The sequence below is a fragment of the Otolemur garnettii genome, unplaced genomic scaffold (genome assembly GCF_000181295.1).
Source record: "Otolemur garnettii isolate 467f Iridium unplaced genomic scaffold, OtoGar3 scaffold00036, whole genome shotgun sequence".
In the NCBI taxonomy this organism is placed as follows: domain Eukaryota; kingdom Metazoa; phylum Chordata; class Mammalia; order Primates; family Galagidae; genus Otolemur; species Otolemur garnettii.
Window position 1 is genome coordinate 12,472,454 of NW_003852431.1, and position 21,768 is coordinate 12,494,221.

Below are 21,768 nucleotides of genomic sequence, written 5' to 3' on the forward strand. Positions count from 1 at the left end.
AAAAAAAAAAAAAAAAAAAAAAAAAACTGCCAAAAAAAAGAGAAAATACATGTTGATCTGTATCGTTTAAAAAGGACAAATTATTTTAAGTAATTGCATTAAAACAAACCTCTGATTCATTTAGTCCTGTGGTCTTCAGCACCTGAGCTGTGAGCTCCCTTGTATAAATCTCAACAGATTTCTACACTTCCTAAGTCAGTTAGCAGGCCTTATATCCCAAGATTTGTAATCAAAAACCAAACAGGCAAGTTTCCCCATTAGAAAGACAATGGTCACGTGGCCTCATTTTAACTTGATGACCTACCTGTAAATAAGGTCGTATTTTGAGGAGGTAGGTGTCAGGAATCCAACAAGTCTTTTTGGATTCCTGACACCTTGGAGGAACACAATTTAACCCATCACAGAATTTAATCTCAGCTCCTCACAAAATTAGATATAGTGTGCTTGTCATGGGGCCCAAGCTCCTAGTTGCTTAAGAAGCATCTCACTTCGCATTTAAACTTAATGTGTAGGCTTGGGTGAGAACCAGTCACTGACCCATGAATAGAAACAAGAGAAATCAGCCTCATAATAACAGAGGCTCTCTCCTGGCTGAGAAGTATGCTCCATCTCTTCACACCAGACCTCAGGAAGGAAAAGGACATCTTATCTGGTCTTCTCCTGAGCTACTAGTCACTTTTACATGGTGGTTGACACATCCTTTCCACACTCTGGAGCAATGCCAAAGTGAGTTTGTTGTTGTTGTTGTTTGTTTGCTTTGGTTTATTTGGGACAAGGTGCCCCAACTAGACTGCAGTGGCATCAGCATAGCTCGCAACCTCTGAGTCCTGGGCTCAAGAGAGCAATCCTCCTGCCTCGGCCTCCCAAAGTGCTGGGGTTAAAGGCATAGCCACTTTGCTGGCCATAGTAAGCTTCTGTTGTAACCAAAGGAACTCTGGTGTCCTGCTGCCTAAGCAGGAAGATTTGAATCCGTTTCTTTCTTTCTGTTCTTCAGATCCCACACGGTGAACAACTAGTTTCCATACTGCCTACACTTATCTTTTGACAAATGTTAAGCTGCACTCTCTCTTTTCTTAGAATGTTTTGCCTTCATATTTTAGCTACTTGGTATGTAAGGGAAATAGAGTTCTGATATTCATCTGATCTACTCATGTGAGAAATGAGAAGAGAGGCAGAATCCCGGAGACACCCTTAGTGCAAGGATATTTAGCTGCTGATTTATCTAGAATTATTTCCAGTGTTCAAGGACGTGTGTTCTGTTTAATAAGATTCTGAAAGTCCCCAAGAGAAAAGATAAGAAAGATCTTTGAGACCAAATAGTGGTTGGTAAATGTTACGTTGTTATCAAGCTGATAACACACTTGCTTGCTGGTTATTACAGGAGATAGGCTATGATGGCTGTCGGCGACAGTAAATCAGAAAATGCTGAAATGAGTGGAGGGTTATTTTTTACAAAAACATGTGTGCTCACCTGTGCAGCTGTGTGAGGTGGGGGAGATCAGGAGAGTAGGGGAAGATAAGAGGGACCCTTTATAAGTCCAACACTATACAATTCTTCTGTACAACAACAAAAAACATGTATTCCCCCTAAATCTGTTGAAATTAAAAAAAAGAAATAATTAAAAAAAATGAATTTCTAAGACATTCATACCCTATTCTTAGAAGGTGAAAAAGTATAATTCAGTCAACCAAATAACCTCATAGTCTGCAACCCAGGAGAATCTCTGTTTATTTTTACCCAGGACCTAACAGCCATAGTTACTAAAGGTAGAGGATTTCCTATTCGTGAGAACACAGACATAGATTCCTAAATCCCTCAAAGTCTGACCTCTCTCATTAACTGATTTCACTTTCATGGACCACGTGTCCTATCTGGAGGTCCATCTCTCCCTGGTGATGGATAGGAAGAATAATCTTATCTTTTAAATGATTCCCATTCTTGACTCAACATGGCAACATTTTACCCTTGCATGTCCTCAATAAAAAACCACAGCCAAACATGATCTCCACATTCACACGACAGATGGACACTCCCAGTCATGGGCATGTTGATACTTCAGAATCTCACTGCTCTTTTTTAACCCATGTTTAAAGGACACAGAAATAGATGTGCCTAGAAAGAGACAATAGAGAGAGGACAGCCATCCATGAGCCTAGGACAGAGGCCCTTAAGAGATCTTCCCCTGACAGCCCTGAGGATAAACTAACTCTGGACACCTTGATGTTAGAATTATAGACTCCAGAATTATAAGACACCAGATTTCTGTTGTTTAAGCCACTTCGCTTGTGGTAGTTTGTCACAGCAGCCCTGGGAAGCTAATACACATTTCATTTAAGCTTTACCTTCATTGACAACTTGGTTCCAAACAGAGGAGAATTTCTGACCATAAGCACAGTCCACTTCCACAGAAACCAGGAGCAACTCCCAGATCCCTGTATCCTCTACAGCTAAGTCATTTCCCTTCTCCTTACAGTTAAGGTGGAATTGTGCACAGGGCATGGGAGGCGGCTAGTGGGGTCCCTCACTGGCCTTAAATAGCCAGATTCTGAGGAGTTCTGGATTTTTCTCATTACTTTTATTTTCTAGCCAAAGATTTTGAGAAAATAATTGGATTTCTTGGGACCCTAGCCATCCTGCCTAAAATTGAGTGAGAATTCCTTCCTCCAGGTATTCTTCTGGTTTAACTTCAACAGTGTACGTCATGCGCCAACCATATACCTCAATATGTGTTAGTTCCTGTTAGTTCCTGTTCCCTGCTCCACCTTCCCCAGTGACTGAAGGCAAACGAGTGCTCTAAACACAGACTCCTCATCTACAAATGCGGGTCATCATAGAAAGAACTTACATCGGCTTCATACAGTGGTTGGAAGGATGCAACGAGGCCTATGCATAAAAGCACATACCACTAGGCCTGACATGCTGGAGCACCCAGTTCTGTTAGCTAGTACCCTTTCTACCATTGCCACAGCATCAATAGGAACAACAGCTGCCATATAATAGCACAACCACTCATTTAAAAATGAAATTGCCAGTAAGCAAAATTTAACAGATTAAACTAATGATTATTACTCTACATGGCTTTAGCCTTTACCTGTTCAGGTACACTTTATTTCCTTGTCTCAGGAGCTGAACCCAGTGCACAATGCCTATTAGAATTAAACAAGAAACCCAATATCCCGTCCCCCAGTCCTTTTAATGCAAATTCACTTTGTACATAAGAGGAGGAAAACGTCCCAGGATGTGGGGATCTAGTTGTTCCTGATTTCTGTAGAAGCAGACTGTGCTCATTTTGACCTAAATTTCTCCTTGGTTTGGAATCACTTTGGCTCCAGATTTAAAGATGAAATGGAATTTAATTCATCCTGTGAATCTATGTGCCAGTATCTAAAGCAAAGAGCCCTAAAATTAGATCTCGAGTTAGATTTCAGGTAATTCTCTTAGAAAATAAATGTAAACATAGTCTGTCAAGTGTCTAAAACTGCCAGGTGAAATATTTTTCTTCCTAATTCAATTCTATTACACGGTGAGCTTTAGAAATGTTCACATGATTATACTAATTTCCATAACATCATTGAAATGGAAACGATGAAAAATAAGCCATTTGAATAAAGATGAAATCAAGAAGCTTCAACACTGAACTTAAGCCTAACTACAAATGCAAAGTTGCAGGGCTTTGAAATAAAAACATTATAGAAAAATGGAGAAAAGCCTACTTACTTTTGTTTCAAAATCGAAATACTATCCAGGCTTACTAGATGGTTAACTCAATTCATTTAGTTTCATGTGTGCAAAGACAGTTTATATTTAGGCAGGCATCCTTACCATAGGAAATCTTTTCCTTAAGTAAAGCAAAGTATGCTGGCCACACAATCATGAATGAAGATCATTGCCAAGGGATAAACATCCCTCATGGGCAATGTTATTTAGGTAGCTATACCGCCATGGGGACGTCAGAGTGAAGGACAGTGGGCATGTTGTGAGATCCTCATGAGAGGGAATGAACTTTGCCAACACTTCTGCAAAGGAAAACATTGAGCATTCTACTCGTACAGGTCAATCGTGGCCATAACAGAGCTTTATTCTTTTTTAAAGTCTAAAGGCCACTTCTATGTTTGAGCTCTTCCATACATCACTCAGTAATTTCAACATAAACTCTGCTTCCTCATGGAAACTTCTCCTCAGGTTACAAAGTATACGAAAACAAGAGGGAGGGAGCCAAGGGGGGAAATTCCACTCGGTAGTTGGTTCACTTGTGTAATTTCAACAACAGTGACATTGATTGGATTTACTCCTATGGGAAAGTTACAGGAGATGGAATTATTGCCCAGTGGTATAGGCTGACTTCCACATCTCTATTTCGGGAATAAATACTCTTTAAGAAATCCTTGAGGTGAATGATTAACACACACACACAGAGCCAAATAAAAAGTCTGACGGTTTGCAGACCTGGGCAGTGGAGCTGTGGCACTTCCTTCTCTTGGCTCAGGTCAGAGGAGGCAGCCGTTCCCTTTGAGTCCTGCAACACAAAACTTCCCCCATGGAGCTCCAGGAGAACGAGGCAGCCTGCTTGTCTTAGGCTTTCTACCACTAATCTAAGCAGAAATAATGCCTGCATTTATCTGTGATTTTTAAAATGGCAATTTTATTTCAGCTAAGAGCATATTTTTCAGCATATTTAATGCAAATGGGGTTAAGTTGGATATTAAAGTTGAGAAAGACCACATCTTTTATAATTTTACTGTGCCAGCTTCCTTACGGGATGGTTTCTTTAACAAAATTTCGTTCGTCGGAGCCTAGGGAAAAATATCATTAGACACGATGATGCCAATTTAAAAGGAATATTTAAAATAAAATCACGCAGTTTAGAGGACCCCGTGTCGATCTGCGCACAGCCATGATAATATGCAATCCTCCCACGTGCCGTGAAAGGAAGCTGCATTTTGTGCTAAGCCTTCGAAGTCAGAGGACTGGAGTTAGAACATGAGTTCTGTTACTCTCAGTGTGTGATCTTGGGCAGGTATTTAATCTCTTGTGGCATCAGTTTCTCTGTCTGTAAAATGAAGACAACCGAAGCCCCTCCCACTTATTGAGATTGGATTATTGAGAGTATGAAGTGAATTGATATCTGTATAGCACTTACTATAGTGTCTGGTATCCAGGAGGAGATAAATATTAACTATTATTATTCAAAAATATTTGAAACAAGCCTATTGGGAAGACAGTATTATTGAATGCCTGATAGAAATATGAATATATTAGGGTGGCACCTGTGGCTCAGTGAGTAGGGTGCCGGCCCCATATACCGAGGGTGGCAGGTTCAAACACAGCCCCGGCCAAATTGCAAAAAAAAGCTGGGCATTGTGGCAGAAGCCTATAGTCCCAGTTACTCAGTAAGCTGAGGCAAGAGAATCACCTAAGCCCAAGGCCTGGAGGTTGCTGTGAGCTGGGATACCACGGCACTCTACCGAGGGTGACAAAATGAAACTCTGTCTCTAAAAAAAAAAAAGGATATACGTATGTATATCTCACTGGACACGTGTGTGTGTGTGTGTGTGTGTGTGTGTGCATGCACCTACGTCTCCAGTGATATTGTAGGCACTGAGGACTCAGCAAGTCAGGACACATCTGCAGGATGACAGAGATGAGTCCTTTAGGGTTGGGTGAAGGACCAAGGGACATCCTATGAAAAGATTCCTCCTAAGTGACAGGGAATGACCTGGGAATACAGGACTGAAGTTAGAGAGAGGGAGAAGAGATTGTGAGAACCACACCAGGACTGCCCCTCAGATGTTGGGACTGGCTCCTAAAGCGTTTTTTGCCAAAAGGCATGATTTGGCAGTCCAAATAAAAACAACAAAAATCCCAAATGAAGAAGTGGGAAGAAGTCACTAAAATGTGCCTGTATATGATGAGTGAGAAGTGACAGCTCAGTTCCAGCAGCCCCGGCAACATCAAAGGACTTTGCTGGGAGCTCTAGCTGTTGGGGTCAGCCTTGCAGAGCAATAGCGCCCTGTCCATTACTAGTGTTGTGACAGACACTTCAGGCAGCAGTAGCCATGAGGTAGCCCTAGCCAGTGGGCACTGGTGAGGGAGCCTTCTGAGGGCACTGGCAGTGTAAATGATGCAGGTAGTAGTGGTGGCATCAAAGTATATCTCTGCAGGGACCTAGAGCAGGAGAGAAGCAAATAATGGTTATTATGTGGGGAAAAAAAAAAGAAAAGAAAGGAAGACCAACTGGCTGAGAAAAGGTGAAGCTACCATGGGGATTCAGAATTCTCGGTACTGATGGTTCCAATGGTCCCTAGAACACCAGAGGCTGGGCCAGCCCTGGAAAACTGGAGCCAGCTTCAGGGAAAATCAGGTTCAATTTTAGCATGGCCCCAGAGCCCTTTTTCTGTCTCATGGGCCCTGTTACTCACTGGCAAAGCATCTGGAAGTATCAGTTTCCTTCGATTTGCCTAAGACGTTCATTCCTCTCAGGATCAGATTCTTCTAAAGCCCAGGAGAATAAATTGGGCACTTGGGAACAAAGAAGCCAGATGAATAATACTGGAAATATTATGAGAAAAGGAATGAAATTGTCCTTTATCTTGATACTGCTAATCTGGCAGCCCCATTCTGCCCAGCAGAAGAAGTTTAGGCTCTGGAACCAGGTGGATCCATGGCTCACGCTCACATTTCCGCAACGACACTTAGCAGCTTGGCAAGAGTGCTTTAACTCACTGAGTCTCTACTTCATCTTCTATGAAATGAGAAAAATACTCTCTGTCTTGCTGAGTAGTTGACTGGGTTAAATAAGGCAATATATACAATTCAAAGAGCCTGGGCCAAAGTAGGAATTCAAATAGAATTAGAGTCCTAGGTAGAACTGTTTTCTGGGGTGACACTCCATGTACAGAAATAGGATGTTGAACCTCTTCTCCGGAAAATTATTCTCAAACAGAAGAAGGTGACAAGACTTCTCAGGTACCCCAGTGCTTTCAACTCATTAGGGCAGGAGGGAGAGATGGACTCAGATGAACTCACATTGCTCAGTCTCCTCTAAGCATGTACACCTCTTCTATTGCAGCCTGACTGGGGCCGCCTTGGACTAGACCTGAGGCCCTGTAGTTCTTCAGGAGCCTCCAGATCTCCTGCTCTGGCTATTGGCAGAAGATAACCTCCTGCTGGCCTTTAACATAGTCATCTCCTTTTAAAAGTGACTCCCTAGAACAGATAATTACATAAAGGAGAAGGCCATAGTGACAGAGAAAGAGCTCATAGGAATACCGAAGAGATGTTCCAAAGAGCAGGGCTGAGAGTAGGAAACACAGCAGGACAGAGCGGCCTCAGGTACTGGCACTGTGGCTTTCCTATAAAGTCCACAAGGAACACCACAGCCCTTTTGAAGGACGGGAGGTGTCTATGGTGGTGTGAGAATCACAGTGAAGAGAAAACTTAGTTCAAGATCTAGTTCTGCGGGTTGTCAACCTGTGTACCTTGGGCAGCCCTTAGCCATCTGAGCCTCAGTTTCCTAAACCGGGATTAACAAAAACTCCTAGCTAAGCAGAAGATGGCTGTAAGGTTCCCATGAAATGATGCTTGTTTTTCCGGGGAGAAAGCATCATCTTTGTCACTGTTTGTAAAGACAGATGGGTTCCTCCTCATCCTTGATAGACTCCTATTTCCACCACATTATTTTTATTTTTTTTTGTTATCTTTTTATTTTTGTTATTTTTTTATCTTTTTTATTTGTTTTTCCACCAGATTTTTGGAGCCAATACTCCAGTACACGTGCCGGACTTTTAAGAACTAATTCCAGCTGTAACACAATTTTACAAAAGGGAAATACTTCAAATTTTAAAGATTCTCATAATGCTATAATAGGAAATTTTGTAGCCTTTACCTGAATGAGCTCCAATTATCCTGGGAAAAGAATAAAAGCATATATTTGCCTCCATTTTACATGTGGAAATACAGCTGCAAATACATATATATATAAAATAATAATAATAAAAATAAATAATAATAAGTAATTTGTTCAAAGTCACAAATTGAACAGTAATTTTGTAAAAATAACTTCACTTAAAAATAAAAACTTAATATCAAAAATAAAGTCAAAAACATTTTTTAAATAGAACTTATAAAGTTCTCTCCTTCTTAGTTAATGATCTTCCCTATCTTGACTGCTCCTGCCCTAGCCCCTATTCATTACTTCATGCCTGAAGTTTTAAAAATGCACAAAAAATGCACCATTGGCAAACTCCCTCAAGGACTTCTGTCATATTGAAATCTCCATGAGAAAGAGAATGTTGTTCTCTACTATCTCTAAGCATTGGATTTAAGGCAATGGCCGCTTCTGTTTCAAACAATCTTTTCCAGGATACCTGTGTAGCAAAGAGCCTTGGAAGACAGAAGTGGGGTCTCTTTCTTCCCAGTAGGGGTAGATAAGGAGGCTTGTCAATTATAGAAGATTTGAGTTCTCTAAGCTCAGGGTGCCTGTTCTGTTAACTGAATCAATTGCCTACACAAGCAAGGCATCATCTGGCCCTCAGCAGGTGATAAGGCTTAGAGAACTGATGCAGATGCTGATGTTCAGTGAATACTCAACTGTCCTTTGTCTCTGAGCCAGGAGTCTCCTGTGCTTTGCCAGCATTCATGAAATTATGAATTTCAGTAGACTGACTTGTTAGCATGCAAGTATGCTAACTCTTCACATTCTTAATACTGTTCTACATTCCCGCCATTAGAGAAACACAAATTAAAACACAAAGAGCTACCACTACACATCTGTTAGGATGACTACAATAATTTTTTAAAACCCTAAAAATATCAAATTCTGGCAGAATGCAAAGCAACTTGAACTGGTGGGAATGCAAAATAGAACCGCCACCTTGGAAAATAGTTCGCAGTTTCTTATAAAGTTAAACACATAATCACATATGACACAGCAATCTCACTTCCAGGTATTTAACCTAAAGAAATAAAATCTTAGGGTAACACAAAAATCCATAAACAAATGATTACAACTTCTGTATTTATAATTGCCCCAAACTGTAAAAATCCTAAAAGTGCTTCAATGGCTGAATAGATAAGTGAGTTATGAAACATCTGGGCAATAGACTACTACATGGCTACGTAAAAAGGATTGAACTACAGAAACACAGAAGAACGTGGATAAATCTCACAGACGTTGTGCTAAGAGAATGAAGTAAGCCTCAAAAAGTTACTTATAGTATGATTCCGTTTATAGATGACCTTCTCCAAAAACCAAAACTATATAGACAGAGAAGAATGATTTGCAAGGGTTAAGAGTCTGGGGAAACTGCGGCCATAGATGAACAGCATGTGGGTATTTGGGGGGAGGTGATAAATCTATCTATTTGCTAAGTCATACAACTGCATCCAAAAGGCAATTTTACTATATTTTACTAAGCTATTTTAAAAAATCAAATTAAAAATTTTCATGAAAATACTCACCAAGGGCGTCTTTGCACCCTCTTACAAGTTTCTAAACCACATATAATTTTTTAAAAAATAATTGACATATAGTAAATTGCATAGCTCTTAATCACATAGGTCAACAAGTATCAAAAAGCTAACGAATGTATAACTTTTGGCATATAATGGCAGGCCTGTTTCTTTTGAGAAACTCATTTATTTCGTAGTCCCATCATGAATGTTATATTAATAGCATATGTTGGTGATGCCATAAGATCCAATTTTCTTATGATGATAATATCTGTTTCTTTGTCCCGCACTATCATTTACTCAAGAATAAAAGGCAATAAATAAGTCTCAGTCAATCCATCTCACCTGCATGAATTACTGAAGGCAGTATTTTTGTTTGTTTCATGTAGAAGATCCCACATTTGCATTCATTTTAATACTATAAATATATCCACGTTAATTAATTTTTAGAAAGTCTAGAAGGTCACATTAAAACCTTCTAAGCTCAGTGTTCAGCATAGATTGGAGATTGTAAAACCAACGGTAGCTAAGTAAAATGAAACATAGAAAAATTGCCTCTCACAAAAACGTATGAAAAAACCCTCAGACACATTTCATCTTCTTTCTGTGTATCTATGAGTGTTTCACATATATCGGCAGAGCATTCAATTTTTTGGCGAATACAACTGTAGAAATGTACAGAAGCTTTAGAACAGGTAACTTGCAGTTTGACAATATCTAAAGCATGACCACAAAATCTAACTCAGTGGCCAAGAAAATCAGAAATAAAAGTTAGACCTGATTTCAGCCAGTCTCAGATGGATCTGTAGTCAGAAGAGAGGAAAGCGAAGTAGCCTGGAATGACCACATACTGCATATAATACATTTTATTCAAAGACAAGAAGAATGAAAGAGGAACCTGTTAAATGAGCACGCCTGTTTTACAATCCCTTCACATTTCAACCCTGAAGACATCTAGTGACAGGACCAAACCTGTTCTTTAACCAGTCAAGCAAGTAAAAAATATGATCGATATGAGAAAACCTAACCCTAACCACCCTGGCCTTGAGAATGTGCGTCTTGGATAACAGGAAAGGCAGCTCTGTGATCAATGATTTAACACTTCCCCAGGTCTAGCTTAGCACTTCTTGAGATCCAGCGTTAACCTGGTCCACTACTCCTCCTTTCCAGATTCCAAATGGCCTGAAATATAACGAGTGTCTCAGAAATAGCCTCTGGCCCTCCGATTCAAGCAGCTGAGACAGAAATGATGTTTAAAAAAGAAAAGAAAAGGAAGAGCTTCGGACAGGCTTTCTAACGGTGCTTCCTCTCCTTAGTCTACTGGGAACGTAATGTAATTTGGACCTTTTTTTGATTTTCCACTTTTAATTTACTATCAAAATAATATATCGTACATATAAAATGGCAGAGCCTGGTTCGATGGGATTCCGTAGGTGATCTGCCCACTTCACATACCAGAGCCCTGGCCGTGGCTGTTAGGTGGGGCGCACCTCACCTGCTCAGGCGTCTACTTTAATAAATACTGGAAAATGTTCCTCTCTGTCAGGACTTTATGAACAGATTTAAATCAGTTTGTTCAACTGAACCTACCTCTCCTATGGTATTAGTGTTGGTGCTAAGCAGTTAATAGAAGCATTAGTATGTTTAAAACAAACACATCATATGTAAGGCTGTTCTTATTTTAACCCCTATGCCTCTTTACAAAGGAATTGGTGTCATAAGGACTCAAGAAGGAGTAGCTAAGAAAAAAGTCTTTGTTTTATACCTGTCCAGACCTTTATTTTCTGCCATCCTGGTTTTATGACGTGCACTAATCATTTTCTGAGGACTATATTGTTTAATCTACCATAAGGATCTTTTATCAGAACTTCCCTCCTAAGACCAGAGCGCTGTCAGGCTCTTTGCAAACAGTGAAGGTTCAAATTTCAGATTCTCCACTCACTAGCTGTGTGGCACTTGAAATCTCTCTGTGCCTCAGTTTCCTCATTTATAAAATGGAGATAATAATATTTGCCATGCAGATTTATTGTGAGGACTAAATGAGTCATCATATAAAGAGGTTAAAACAAAGCTGGCACGGAGTGGGCACGACTGCTACTTATTCACAACATTGTGAACCAGGTAGCAGGGGTCCTCAAACTACGGCCCGTGGGCCACATGTGGCCTGCTGAGGACGTTTATCCAGCCCATTAGGTGTTTTTGCCGCCGCTGCCTGTCCTGCTTAGCAGCCGACTGATCCCAGGCCTGCAATCCAGCCCTCCAACGGTCTGAGGGACAGTGGTGAACTGGTCCCCTGTTTAAAAAGTTCAAGGGCCCCTGAGTAAAGCCTATTGATAAGGAGAGGTGGCTAGCTGAAGCCACAGAGGAAAAAATACAAAGGCAAAAGGGTGTGAAATAGAGCTCTGGGACTCAAGGTTTAATTCTTATAGGATTTCTTTTCTCTGTGGAAATTTTCCTGTGGGTAGAACAATGTTTCTGAACTCCCCTACTTCAACACGGACGAGTGACAGCGAGCGAGGGTCTCCTTCAGTTTGGTGGCTTTAGTGCCTAGAACAGGGCTGACAGATGCTCCAGAGATGTTCTTAAACAAAAGTTGCCGACACTATGGGTGAGATGCTGGCTCTGGGGACAATTATCCAGTTCTTTAGCCAAGTTCTAATTTCTTTCTATAATCTGGATAATATTCAACTCAGTCGAAGAGATCAACCCCAAAATTTGGAGCATATTTTTTGGACCAGTCTTAAAAGAGGAAAGAGTCCACAGGTAGAAGTGTATTTCCAACAAGATGCCCAAATAAGAATGTCACAAAACCCAATCAACACAGGACCCAGCTTGAGAGGCTGTTGACATTCTGTGTAATTACAGCAAGTGCACCCTGGGTAGTCCACATTATTGTAAACTGCATTTCCAACACTGTGTGGCATTAAATTAAAAAAAAAAAAAGAGCAATGAAGTTGTAGCTATTAGCAAAGCTGAATTCAAACTCCCAGAAAATGTCAAGATCTTAATTGTACTTTATATAATGGTCTCCTAGGCTAATAAGATATGATCTAAAACCATTAGGTATGAGAAGGTAAACATTTTAAGAGCACTTTTTTTTTTTTTTTTGGCCAAAAGCCTCTTCATCTTTATTTGACAACTCTCGCTTGGCCTTGAGGTAAAGCATTGTAGTGTTCTGAAATAACAGATATTGTTTGTGACAGAGGCAATGAGGCTGCGTGTGTGGGAGCGTATTCAAAGATAACGCTTATGGAGCAAAGATGTCTATAAATCTGATTCTTAAGTCTCACATCACCGCTCCCACCCCCCCATCCTTGGCAGAGGGGGTGGGCAGGCATGCTCTAAAGTTATTAGCACGTCACGTAGCTTGTAATTCCAAAATGCTGGGAAACACCCATTACTCTGACAAGCTTCAGAACACATAAATCTATTTAACCTTATAAATGACTTAGATTCATTCTCTCAAGGTCGGAATCTTGCCAACGGAAAGCCATATATTCATGTCTTCTTTTTTTCAACGAGCTTCTGCATTAAGACAGCAGATCCTTGAATCCCCGTGGCTGTTGGAGATTTTACAGAGTCCCTGCTCTCCATCATTGCTGGAGTCCCTAGCAATCAAATTGATAGGTCAATGTTACCTTCTCTGTGAGCGTCAAAGCCTTACTGTCTATTTCTGGCTCAACATGTACGCTTCTTACCTTGGTTTTTAAATAGATACTCTAGTTAGAAACGACCAGTGGCTACAATTTGCAATTGGGTTCTGTTTGTAAACACAGCTTAGAAATCATTGTTGGAACATGTGGGCTTTGGCTCCAGTTTGTCTCAACCTCCTGTGTATTCTGGCACTCAACCTAATGCCGCTTTCTACCTTTGTTTCTCTATTTGTGCAAGGGAAGAACGTTACCACTAAATGAAATTTGTATAATGCTCTGGGACACCTGCACAAATTGTGCTGTTTCTAACAGATATTAAGATGGTATTTGCTTAATCTACTGCAAAGTCAGAATAATACTTTCCTTAATGCCAGTTGGGTAGTGTTTACTGCAGTGCGCTTGTTTCATTAAACATTAGCTCTTCAGGATTAGATGTTACATGAAACGGCCTACTTTTGTCAAATAAATTATGAAACCCTGAGGTAAACAAAGCTAAACAAAGGCCTTTGCTACGGGACTTCTCAGAGCCTTTAAAATGCTAATGAGCATTATGAATCTCTTAGAGGGATATGTTGTGTGGTGTTTCCCAAACTTATTCAACCATAGCACTTTTTGGAAGAACTCTACTTTGGGGGTTAGAGGAAAGGGTTTTGTGAAATGTTTGGCAGAAGAATAAGCACCAGTAATAAGAGCAGTTCAAAAACCTTAAAGAGGAAGCACAGTGTTGAAAAACAGCTCTGTTCTTTGAATATTATAATAGGAGCTGCCTTAGCTGACCTGCACTTAACTAACTCACCAGACCTGCTTTTCATTACTCTGTAAAACATACTGGTTGAACCATATTAAATTACTGGTTTTGTGGGTCAAGAAATGCTGAAATACCAGCATCTTCATGTATTTCTACCTAATCCCAATGCCCCTGGTGGGTTAAAGCCTTGGGGCTAGTAAACTCAATTCTAAACGAAATACCTGCAGATTCCCACCATTTGAATTAGGCTCATCAGGATCACTTGTGTTTGCTGCCAGAAATTTGGTGACATTTGTTCTAGTTCTTAGAGCTACCCAATTTAATTAGATATTATATAAATGCATAGAATATAAACGCGAGTATGAAAAGAAAGTTATTAATTGCATGAAAACAAAATTGAATGCTTGTCAGGACTCAGCATGGTAAGATTTAAAAGCTGCCTTTCAGTCAGGTGTTGGTGACATGATTTAAAAAAATTGAAGGGGAGAAATCTTAAAATTGTGGAAGTTGTCATCTGCATTGTAAGTGATATTTAATTCTCACTGCGCAATAAAGTAACTGCAGCTTTAACTTAGGTTTACAATTTATAGAAATATTGTGAGCATGGTTTGTTAGAAGATTCAGAATTCCCATCAGAAGATCCCTACTGAAAAAAATGATCTTGATCCTATGTTGAAAGAATGATGAATAGAGAGGGATTATATCCAAATACTTCAATAATTGAGATGGTTTTGACATTGACCAATAAGAACAAAAGCTTGTCCCATCAGAAAGGATACTCAAATTTAAATAATTGTATGACCCTGTCAGTGCGTGCTGACTGAACATCAGCTCTGCTTACAAATGTTTTATATCAAAATGCAACTTTGTGATAGTTTATGTGATTTTAAAATTTTTTCTATTTTAGATAAATGTTTTAATCATCTTATCAAATGCTATCCCATTTCTCAGAAGAAGGGATCTTGAATTACTGTTACTACCAACAAGAGGGCCCAGTATAAAATAGTTTACAAAGTACTTTCTATGCATGTTATCCCCTTTAATAATCAGCAACTGAAAAAAAAGAAGGTTGATTTCTGTAAGCAAATATCCTGCAAGAATCTCCTGTGAAGCTGCCACAAAAGGTGGGGATTAAAAATCAGAACTTAATTACGTAAATTATTTCCTTATTAATCAATCATTTGATGAAAGTAAAAGTTCGTGAAGAGGTAAGAAAAAAAAAAAAAGGTTTCCAATCTGGATTCCAGGTTTGGACAGAACAAACACTCAGAATATTTGCTTCCAGAAAGTAGTTTCTGACTACCTGTAAGTAGTTGGTTGGGGGATTTGGTAGAAAATTGGGGGTTATTGTACTGAGTACTCTGACTGATGTTTTTTACATTCTCATCTCTGTTAACCAGTAGGGGCACACAGAAAACTCTCAGGTGATGTCTCTGAAACACTACAAAGCAGTTTAGAAATCAGAAGTAAATCCAGACACAAAAGAGAAAAATATGAAAATAAACTCTGATTCTCCGATGACAAAAACATAGCAAGGCCTACCCACAACTGTCAGTTTTTAATTAGTTGGAAATAATATAGTTAAGAGTAATTCGAGTGTCCTTGGAGGCAGATAAAAGTAAACAATTGCGACATAATGATTTCATTAAATGAAAAATATTATAGTTATACCAAGGCTTTATTTTTCTTAAATTTCACTCCTTTGAAGTCAGTCATCTCTTCTTTTGAGATATTAGTTACCATTAATCTGTGCCTAGAGGGAGTCTGGGAACTAGAAGCTGCCATTGCCACCTGAAGTGGTGCTGTAGGCAGAGAGCTTAGCTGTGGCTTGGAATCACACTGAAGCTGAGACTCTAAATCAGCTGGTCTGTGGCGTTGTTGGGATTCCCAATTTTAAAAGCTTCCTATTCTTTATGCAGCTATCCACAACTTTTTTGGCACTAAGGACTGGTTTCATGGAAGGGAATTTTTCCACTGATATGGAGAGGGTGAGAAGATGGGACAGGAGGTAATGATGGCAAATGATGGGGAGCGGCTGTAAATACAGATGAAGTTTCACTCTCTCACCCACTGTTTACCTCTTGTGGTGCAGTGCAGTTCCTAACAGGCCACTTTGTGATAGTTTACATGATTTTGGCACCAGGGACCAGTTTTATTAAACACAGTTTTTCCACAGATGGTAGGGGAGAGATGGGACAGGAGGTGAAGCTCAGGTGGTGATGTTGTGTGGCCTGGTTCTTAACAAGCCACTGACTGGTAATGGTCTGTGGCCTAGGGGTTGGGGGTTACAATGGTGAGTAGGCCAGCTGTGGCTGAATCATCTAGAGCTTGTTACAGATGTGGAACTCAAGTCCTACCTTCAGAGAATCAGAACATGGATTTTAACAAGATACTACATGAATTGTAGGCACATTAATGTTGAAAAGTCTAAAGAACTATTTCTCAGAGTATTATTGGAGAACCTACATTAGAATCACCTGATTTTTTTTCAATTAAAAAATTGCAACTATTTTGTGTTCCAACTTAACTTCTGAATGAGACTCTCTAAGGAGGAAGGCAGGAAATAAGCCTGAGGAATCAACAGTTTAACAACATCCCAGGTGAATCTTATGAGTATCTAAATAAAGAACCATTGTTCTGGAGAAGTGTTTTTCAACATTTTTAACTCACAGCACACTTGAATCTATAGTTAAACTACCGTGGCACACTTAAATTATGTTGCTCAAAAGAAAAAGAGCAGAAGAAAGAATATACTTATTATGCTTTGAACTTCTTTTGAAAGCAATTTAATTAATGATCTTTAAAAATTTTTGTGGCACACCTAAGATCCTCTCTTGGCACACCAGTGTGCCATGGCACACTGGTTTAAAATCACTAGAGATTTTTTTCTTAGGACTCTCAGCATTTCTGGGCTAAGGTCTTGAATCTGAAAGGCTGAAGGAGTCATACACAGGTAAGACAGGGCCTGCTGTGGGTATTGATGGGCAACTTACTCAGGGAGCAGCACCCTCTATCCCTGATTCAGATTAATCCTAACTTTAAAGAAAATTCTCAGACTATCAATTCTGGGGTAATCTGTGTCTGCTTTTTTTAAGGAAAATGTCATATTTTGAAGATACAATCTGATATGGTCACTTGCCTTTCCTTAAGTGACAATAAGTTAACTGAGATTTGGGAACAGTTCCAGTGTTTTTATTCCTTATCCCAATTTAAAATATCCATTATTTGAAATAAATTTTATTGATAAAGACCTAAGAACCTCTTGTAGAGATTATTAACACAAATTAGTCTAAATATTTTATTTTAGTTTTTGCTCATACTAAAATTTAGAAAGTTCAGTCTATTTCTAAATACAAGAGAAGGAGCCCTCTTTCATGACAGTAGGTTTGACACCACAAAGGTAGGATAAATCAAACCATAGCTTGGCAAAGAACAGTAAGACAAGGATACCCACTGTCGCCGATTCTATTCAACATGATGCTAGAAACCCTAACCAGAGCAATCAGGCAAGAAAAATAAATAAAGGGCATCCAAATTGGAAAAGGGGAAGTCAAATCATCCCTATTTGTCAATAATATGATTTCATACCTAGAAAACTCTAATGACTCTTCCAAAAGACACCTAGAATTGATCGATAAATTCAGTAAAATCTCAGGATATAAAATTAATGTACACAGATCAGTACCATTTTTATACACTAATAACAGTGAAGCTGAGAATCAAATCAAGCACTTGGTCCCATTTATAACAGCCATAAAACAAAAAGAAAACCTTTGCAATATACTTATCCAAGCAGGTGAAAGACCTCAAAAGGAGAACTACAAAACACTGATGAAAGAAAAAGTAAATGACCTCAGCAAATGAAAAAGCACTCCATGGTTATGGATTGGAAGAATCGATGTTAAAATATCCACCCTGCCCAAAGTAATCTACAGATTCAGTGCAATTTCTGTCAATATACCAAAGTCATTTTTCAGAGAATTAGAAAAAAACTAAAATTCACATGGAATCAAAAACGACCACAAATAGCCAAAGCAATATAAAGCAAAAAGTACAGATCTGGGAACATTACATTATCTTACTTCAAATTATACTATGTGGGTCATTATGAAAGTTTTGAGATACACAAAATTCAAGAAACATAAAATGTGCACTGACAGAAACAAATAAAACACTCCCAGCAACACCAATAAGCAGAACAAGGTGAAAATTGCATGAGTGAATCAGAAAGGATGCTGTCAACTGTGTTTCTTGGACGTGAAATAATGAACCATAACTCAGTCTGTCTCAAAACTTTCATAATGACCTACATACAAGGCAATAGTAACCCAAAATAGCATTTTTCCAATATGGTCTATATAGACCATAGACCACCTGAACCAGAATTAAAACAAACAAAACAAAACAAAACAAAAATAAAGCCAAATACCCACAACCGACTGATCTTTGATAAAGCAGTTAAAAGCATATACTGAAGAAAGTATATTGGAATCTATCCAATTTGGATGCTAGGAAAATTGGATAGTCTCATATGGAAGAATGAAACTGGATCACTGTCTCTCACAGTCTACAAAAATTAACTCAGGGTGGACTAAGATTTCAATGTAAGACATGAAACCATATGAATATTAGAAGTAAACCTAGGAAAAACCATCCTTGACATTGGCCTAGGTGAAGAGTTTATGAGTCAGACCCCAAAAGCAAATGTAATAAAACACCAAATAAATAAATGGGATTTGCTTAAACTAAAAAGCTTCTGCACAGCAAAAGATAACATCAAGAGTAAATAGATGACATACAGAATGGGAGAAAATATTCTCAAGCTCTATATCTGACACAGGCCAAATATACAAAACCTATAAGGAACTCAAATCATCAAGAAGAAACAAACAACCCCATTGAAAAATGGGCAAAAAACATGAACATTTTTCAAAAGAAGGGAAACAAATGGCTGATAAACATGTGAAAAAAAATTCTCTGTAACACTGATCATCAGGGAAGTACAAATTAAAACCATGTTGAGATATCATCTTACCCCTGTTAGAATAACTGTTATAAAAAAATCAAAAAACAATTGATGTTGGTAAAGATGTGTCAAAAAGGGAATGCTTATATACTGTTGGTTGGAATACAAATTATTCTAATCTCTATGGAGAACAGTATAGAAATTTCTCAAAGAACTAAAAGTAGATCTACCATTCAATCTAGCAATACCACTATTGGGTATCTACCTAAAGGAAAATAAATCATTTTATGGAAAAGACACCTGTATCCATATATTAATCATAGCACAATTTACAAGTTTAAAGATATGGAACAAACCTATGTGCCCATCAACAGATGAGTGGGTAAACAAATTGTGGTATACATATATATGTATACACACACACACAATGAAATACTAGTTACGCACCTAAAAGAGTGAAATAATGTCTTTTACAGTAACTTCGTGGAACTGGAGATTATTATTCTAAGTATAGTAACCCTGGAAAAAATAAACCAAATATTGCTTGTAAGTGGGAGCTAAGCAATGGATGTGAATGGTCATACAGAATGACTGACTGCATAGTGAAGACTAAGAAGGGGGAGGAGGGTTACAGGACCAAAAATTACCTATTGGGTACAATATACACTATTCAGGTGACATGTATATATATTAAAGCCAATGCTTCTCTACTATGCAATTCAGCCAGGTAACAAAAAACCACTGTATCCCCTAAATCTATTTAAATTTAAAAATAAACTTAGAAAATGTATAGAATTGTATATTTCAATGAAGAACAATATTGACTGTGTTTCCCACCTTGAAGAAAAAACATCTTAGAAGAGGCTAGATAAGGGTGTACTAACAAAGAAACCTTGAAATCTCAGTGGCTTGTTGCTGAAACAAACACTTCTTTTTGATAGTAGTCTTTTATTTTTAATACCTGTTACACCATAAATTCATAGGGAAAAGTTTCCAGCAAATCAGGGAAGAGTTTCTCCATTGAATGTGACAAAGCTTGCTATGCCTACTATTATGTTATTTTATGCTATGAATTTATGGGGAATAGGTTCCAGCACCTTATGCTCCTGTTCCATTGTTCTCCTGTGTGCTATGCCATGTGCGTATTATGCCATGAATTCATGGGGAACAGGTTCCAACACTTTATGCTTCTGTTCAACTGGTTCTCTTGGTTTTCCTGTGTGCTGTGCTATACCCTACTATGCCATGAATTCATAGGGAATGGATCCCAGGAGCTCAGGCTCCTTTCCATTGGTTCTCACAAGGTGAGCTCTGAGTGGAGCAGGTTGGCACTTCAGTTGACTCCAGGTACCTTTCTCTTTGGCTTCCTTCTTTTTTCTGATTATTTTTCTTCTCACATTTTAGAAAGCTATCTGCTCATAAAGTGCTAATATGCTCAATATGAACATTAATCCTCTTGGCAGAATCTTACCTTTAACTTGATTGTTTACAACAATGCCAACAGCATGCTGGGTAGCATTGTAGACTCTTCCTGTTTTGCCATGGTAACATTTTTGTGGCATGCCTTTTTGAACAGTACACATTCCCTTGATGTCTACAATATCAACTTTCTTATAGATTCACATATATATGGCCAAAGGAACAGCTACATGTTTTCTAAAAGGTCTAGAAAACACGTATCAGGTACCTCTTCTCTTCCCCTTTGAGTTTGTCCCTTGGTGAATTACTCGAAGATCGCATCTCTGGCTGAAAGGCCAAATACTTCCTCATGTAAAGAAGATGCTTCTTTTTCTCTTAGGACAGTGTTCTTCAAATACTGGCTTACGAATCCAGGCTGCTTCCATCTCCAAGCTCTGACATCGTGATACAGAGCTTCCATGATAAACAGAGCAGAGGAAGAGAAAACTCAGATTGTTCTCTTATCCTCTGACTCGGAAATGACTCAAGTGCCTTAAAATTAACCTTATTGGCCGGACTAGTCACTTGTCCCAACCTAATGTCAAGAAATACTGAGAAATGTAGTCTTTCTGTGTGCTCAGGAAGAGAAAAAAGGAAAAAGGAAAGGATTTAGAAAATCATGGCATTGCCTTGAATACAGAAAAGATTAACTAAGTCTGTATTTGAGTTTGCCATGATGCTAGGAGATTAACCTTGATTTAGATCCTGAATGGAAACATTTTTTTTTTTTTATTGTTGGGTAATCATTGAGGGTACAAAGAACCAGGTTACACTGCTTGTATTTGTTAGATAAAGTCCCTCTTATAATTGTGTCCAACCCCAAAGAGATGTGTCATACACTGTGACCCCCCCATCCTCCTCCCTCCTTTCCTCTCTCTGTGCCCCCATTCCCCTACCCCCAACCATGTACTAGCATCAATTGTCCTCATATCAGAATTGAGTACACAGGATTCTTGTTTCTCCATTCTTGTGATGTTTACTAAGAAGAATGTGTTTTAACTCTGTCCAGATTAATACAAAAGATGTAAAGTCTCCATCTTTTCTAGTGGCTGAATAGCTTTCCATGGTATAGATATGCCACAGCTTGTTAAAGCATTCCTGGATGGGTGGGCATTTAGGTTGTTTCTGCAATTTGGCAATTGTAAATTGGGCTACAATAAACAGTCTTGTGCAAATGTTCTTATTATGATTAAATAATTTTTTTTCTTCTGGGTAGATGCCCAGTAATGGGATTGCAGGATCAAATGGGAGGTCTAGTTTGAGTTTGTTGAGGATTCTCCATACTTCCTTCCAAAAAGGTTGTATTAGTTTGCCACCCCACCAGCAGTGTAACAGTATTCCCTTCTCTCCACATCCACCTCAACGTCTGCAGCTTTGAGATTTTGTGATGTGGACCCTTCTCACTGGGGTTAGGTAATATCTCAGAGTGGTTTTGATTAGCATTTTTGTAATAATTAGGGATGATGAGTATTTTTTCATGTTTGTTAGCCAT